Genomic DNA, 6,000 nt, shown 5'->3' with positions numbered 1-6,000 from the left:
GTATTTTTGCTTGCTTTAATCTGGCTCTTGCTCGTATTAAACGACCTTTGTCCAGGAGGGGTGTGAATTGTCTTGAAGAGATTGTCTTAAAAGATGGTGTCGTGGGTCTTAATAGCTGTTTGCGACTGGTCGTTTTTGGAAGATATTGACTGCTTTCATTACTGTTGCTGTTCGTCGCATAAGTTTATTCCAACTAGAGAAATCAGTAGTGTCAATAATTGTTTTATAATTTTCTGCACGTAAAACGTTCGTCGTTGTAAATTGCTAGGCTGTCTGGAATTTTGGAACGGGATTTTCTAGAAATTGTGGCGTTGACAGCTATTTTTCTTTCAGGTGTTTTAGAAATAGTCCTCCTGTTCCGTGATCTGCCGGGTTGACTTTAGGGGTACAAAATTCCAATTTTCTGACTGAGAGTTTGCTAAAAGTTTTGCAACCCTATTTGCTACAAAAAATTTATTGGTGCTTTGTCGATTTAATCCAAACTAATGTGGCCATACTGTCCGTCCAGAATTACCATTTTGTCAAAAGGTACTTTCATTTTGCTGTGAACAAAGTAAGCAAGTTCTGCCTACATAGCTGCTGCTTCAAGCGCTAACTTCGCTATGGTTGTTGCTTTAATCGGTGCTACTCTGGCCTTGCTAACAACATATTGGTTTGTTACTTCTTCAGCGCAACTTTATCTGATGTATATTGTTGCTGCTATTGCAGTACTTGGCGCAAAATGTTCATGACGTTCATGATTGGCATCTGAATTAGGAATCAGGCACCTGCTAACAGAAATATCTGGCATTCGTTAATATTCGTCGACTCATTGTTTCAAGTGGCGTTAGAACTCTTTGGGATCTGATTATTCCAGTTGTTACCTTGTTTGACTATCGATTGAAGAATGCATTGTACTCTAATAGAAATCGGCATGATGATTCCAAGGAGATCAAACAATGATGCGGCAAGTGACAGCAATTAACGTTGCTGCATGTTTTTCGCATATAGTTTTATATCTGGTCTTCTGAAGTTGAAAATATCTTTCTTTGCACACCACATTTTCTGCTCTGTCACTATGTCCGCGTTTCCTCCATTTATCTTCACAACCGTGTTTGGGTCGTTTCAGAATTTTTTGAAACAACTTTTTTGTAAAGTATGTTTTACGTCTGTTGTTGTGATTACTGCGTTTGCGGTTGTGTTTAAACTTTAAAGGTAATCTTACATGTAGAAATTGTTTCATATGGCTGAGTAGGCAGCAAGATTACTTAATTTTTTATCTTGCTCACATCTGTGGAGTATATACATTGCACATGAGGGGGAACCAATTGTTGCACCAAAAATTATTCTCTTGTACTTGTACATTTTTCCTCTCCATCTTTGTGCCCCAAAAACCTGAGATCGTGTTGATCTTCTGGTTGTATGGGAAATTGCTTGAACATCGCTTCGAGATCACAGGTTAATGCAATTTTGTACTGCCGAAATCTCAGAAGAAGTCCAACAAGGCTGCACAGAGGGTCTGGTTCGGTCAAAAGAGCTTTGTTAAGAGATTCTGTGTCTCTTCAACGAATGCTTTCTCGATGTCCACTTCAGTGGTTTGGTTTTAACAAAAAAACAGGTCTGGTTACTGTTGAAGTTGGTTTTCAAGTGACTGTTATTTTGCTTTGGCAATTAAGATGTTATTAGGTAGTTTAGTGTAATCTTTCCAAGGTGTTCCGAAATCATAACGAGAATTATTGTGGCATGTCCTCCTTTTTAGTGTTTCAAGAGCTATCCTGTCATCTGCGGTCAATGACATTTGAAGCATGTCGTTCTCCATTTCTTGGTTTTCTGGGTTTCTTTATGCTGTTGTAGAGCGTGATGTAACATTTCCTGTTTTTTACTGTTGGGCTTGTATTTCTGCGGTATTGATCCTGTAACGGTCCATCCAAGCCGTGTCAACACTCCGTATGGCGTTCATGGTGTTCCTGTTGTGAATTTGAGAGGTACTGCTGCTATGACGGCATCCGCTGCGAATAAAACTCTATTACCTCGTATTTGGGGAAAACTGATGTTATTAAGATGCTCTTAGTCGGCCCAGATAGAGTTCAACATCTTAAACGATACCTTCTGCATTTGAAATTCAGATGCTGACGTGGCATACACCGGTAGAATGAATAGAGGTCCGGTGCTGTTGAGAGATCCATTTCCCAGAAGAAATTTGTATGATGTTATTATATGTTTTCCGTAAAGTGAAGAAATCGGTACTGCAATGTGATCTGTGTCTTTTATTCCGAGTGCTTCTGCCATTGAGTTTGTTATTTGTGTGTTGTCACTCCCGCTGTCCAAAAAAGCACATGTTTCTGTTGTTACGTCTTTTGTTAAATAATAACCGCAATGGCTTGAAGTTGAACTTGAGGTTGTACCGACGAACTGATTTGGTTGTTGCTGCATGTGTGATTTTGTGGTTGTTGTTTGCTGTTGTTGTTGTTGCTAAAGTTTTGTTGCCTTTGATTTTGATTTTTGTGTCTGTTTGATTATGAGAAGTTCCAGTGTTTTGGTGTCGTGAATTTGTATTTAGCATGAACTTGTTCGGGTTGTTATAATTTTTCTGAAGCTGCTTCCATTGTTGTTGTTGATAGTGTAATTTTGATTGAAACGGTTAGTGTTATAGTTCTGACAAAGGGCGAGTGTTGTTGTTTTGAGTGTAACCCACCATTCTTTCATTCTTGAATCCACGTGGTTGAAACTTTGATTTGCTTGCGGTTATCTATGATTGGTATCCTTTGTTGTGTTGCCACGATTGTTGTTATAACAGTTTGCAGAATGGTTTTAAAGCTGGTTGTTTCTTTGTTGTTGATGATGTTGTTGCTGTTGATTCCTATGCTGTTGCTGAGTTGGTGAAAATGTCTGTGAATTTTTGAAGTTTTTCCGGTGAATTTCTGAGTGATGAAATCCGGAAATGACTGTTACACTGTTCTTTTTGGTTGTTCGGTGAGGCAATTGTAGCCAATTTTCAGTTGCCTTTCTGTTTGTTGCCTTTCGTTAATATCTTTATTTAGAAAATGGTTGCATTTTCCTAAATTGTGATTCTGTCCACTTAAAGGGTATCTTTGTCACTTTGCTGCGTGAGGAGGTTGTTTGATCTTCTAGACGAACTGCTTGCTTGATTGGTTGATTTTTATGATGTTGAAAAATCTTCTTAACATTCTGCATAATTATCGGTCCAGTCCTTAAAATGTATTAAATTAGGTTGAGAAATAGCTTGTCTAAGGACGTATTCATTCCATCTGAATATCATTGGTGGCGCAAGTTTATCTTTAGCTGAGGATTGAAGATCAGATGTGAAAATGTGAAGTATGAAAGATTGATATATTTGTCTAAGAAACGCTACAAAAGATATAAAATTTTCCTGGATATTAATGGTCGGTCTGGGCCAGTTTTCTAACATATCAAGGTAAGCTGCTGTAACATGTTGTGCTTTTCCAAATCTTTTTTGTAGTTCTTGCATTGCTTCATTGTAAAACTCTCCGTTGCATGAGTATCCGACGATGCTATTGCTGGCTCTGTATGTGAGGGCGTTTTGAGGATATGTCATGTGTTGGGCATCCTTCATTGTTGCATTTTAATATAATGTGGCTTTAAAAAAAATTAAACCAGTTGTACCATTCTAATGGATCTCCGCTGAAGGCTTTGAGCTGAGTTTCTGGAAGATTAAGGATGCATATGGCAGATTGTTGTGGTGCTTGTTGTAGAACAAATAGTTTTTCTGATGTCTGTGTGTGTTGAAACTGTCTGTTTGGATGTTTTCTGCTCTGTTGATGTAATTTGGTAATGTTTTGTCTTGTGCGATGATATTAAAGTTGCAACAATTGTCGCTCGCTTCTGGATTTAAATTAATGATGGAATTTTTGCGAGGTTGTCTGTCATTCGATTAGTTACTTCCAATAACATTTTTCGCTCCTTGATAAAAATTGGTGCTTCGAAGACATTTTTATTATTGGTTTTGATTAGATCCGTTATTTGTTGAAATAACTTGACCTTGAGTCTCCTGAGTTCAAGTATTTGTTGAAGTGAGCTTCACATCGTGGATCTTGTGGTTTCTTTTTTCTCTGTTTCTGGCTTCTTGTCCTTTTGGTTGAAGTTCTTGATGCAATAGGTTGTTTTGTAGTCTGATGTTGTCGTTGATTTGCTAATTGTCTTCGCTTTAATCGTCACTTGATTGTACATCTTTACTATTGTTTTCTGTTGTCTGTTCATTTCTTCTACGTAGGGGCATGATATTATTTGATGATTGATTCCTGTTAAAAGGATTGAAGTTCTGTTATTTTGATTGTTGCGGATGTGACAGTGTTTTCTTTTGTGTCTTCCGTTGGTATGAGTTGGTAGTGGTAAATTTTGGGTTGGAACTGCCATCTGATTCAGTACTTACATCGCATTGGTGTCATTTTTTTCTTTCTTCTCTAGCGTGTTTATATGGTTTGGGTTTCACTTTTGATGTAGTGGTACCAACATCGCGTCTTTTGATAATTGGTCCGATGTTTTGCTCTTGGTAGTTAACTTCAATTGCTTCCCGGAATTTCTTCCTGTCGCAATCACTTTTTCTTTTTTCTTTGCTCTTCTCCTAAGTGCTGATCACCAATGTTAGGAACATCGCTATTATCTTTGTTGAAGTGCATTCTGTGTTTGAATCATCTGTAAAGTTCTCTCGTCAGCTGTAAAATTCTCTCGGGGTTTTGTGTGAAGTTGGTTTGTGGATTGATGCGTCTGTTTTTTTGGCTGTACTCAAAATGTCTCAGAGAAAACTCAGTGTAAGAATTTGCGATATACCTGTCGGTACTGTCTTTGTTGTCAGCTTCCCTTCCTTCTATTGACCTTGTATCTGAATGGATAGCACTCCCTATCTATTGGTTACTTTAATCTTAGTCATCGTCACCTTTTCCCCATGTTGGCAATTTGTGCAGCTTTGTTGTTGTTTTTTTGAATCTCAAAAATTAGGTACTTCGTCTGTGCTGCTATCTGTTTTTTGTTTTTTTCTCAAATTTTATGTTTTTTGTCGGTTACAAGAGTGTTTATGTGTTGTTGAGGGTTCGTCATTTTGAGTGTTAGATTGTTGTGGTTGTTTCTTTCTTTGAGGGTCTGGTAAAAGACTGTCGGAGTATGTAGTAACTTCTCTTGAATGGTTTTTGCCACACTTTTTCCGTTTAAAAATAGCCAGACTACGTTCTACTGATACCACTATTATTTCTTTCAATCCATTTTTGTGAGGTTGTATTTAAAACTTCCGTCACAGAGTTTTTCTAACTGTAGTTTTTGTTGAGAAAGAGACTCACAGGACAAAACGATGTTTTCTAATTTTTCCCCATGAATCATTTCCTCAAGATACTCGACATTGAATGTTCATTCTACTTCTATCCTCTACAGTTGTTGTTGTATCGCCTTTTTCATATTGTTGGCGCTTGGCATTTTGTTACAGGTGCTTGTTGCAACAGTTTTGAACTTTGTTCTTGTTTGATCTATCAGTTTTTCAGTTTTGGTTCTTGTTAAGTTTTTGCAAATACGACTTAAAAGTTCGAGTAAGAGTGTTCCGTTTGTTTGCTGTAGTGCAGCAGCTAATCTGGACGCTTTTTCTTGTCGTTCTGAGAATAGGTTAAATGTTTCACTGCTGAGAACATGACGGTATAAATGCTTTTATTTGAAAGCTTCAGAAACGAGTGTTTTGTTTTTTTTCTGAATGAAAACTCCTTTGTTCTGAAAATTGAGGGGAAAAAATAGGCCTGTTTCTTTAATGATGTGATGTGTGCTGTTGTCTGAGTTTTCTTTTAACTTCCCAGATAGTCAATGAAATTCAATTATTTTACGGAAAAACAAATTGAAAGTATTTTTATAACGGACTCTTCTTCTGACGGCTACTAGTTGATGTTTAAATTTTATATCTTTCCTGCAACTAACAACCTAAATCTGAAGTTTCTTGTTCTCTTTAACGTGCCCTCTGAAGTAGAAAGCGTTTGACAGTAATTGCTTTACGTTCTTTTTCAATCG

This window comes from Convolutriloba macropyga, chromosome 12, assembly GCF_964194025.1.
Source record: "Convolutriloba macropyga chromosome 12, txConMacr16.3, whole genome shotgun sequence".
NCBI lineage: Eukaryota > Metazoa > Xenacoelomorpha > Acoela > Convolutidae > Convolutriloba > Convolutriloba macropyga.
Note: the sequence above shows the minus strand (reverse complement) of the source record.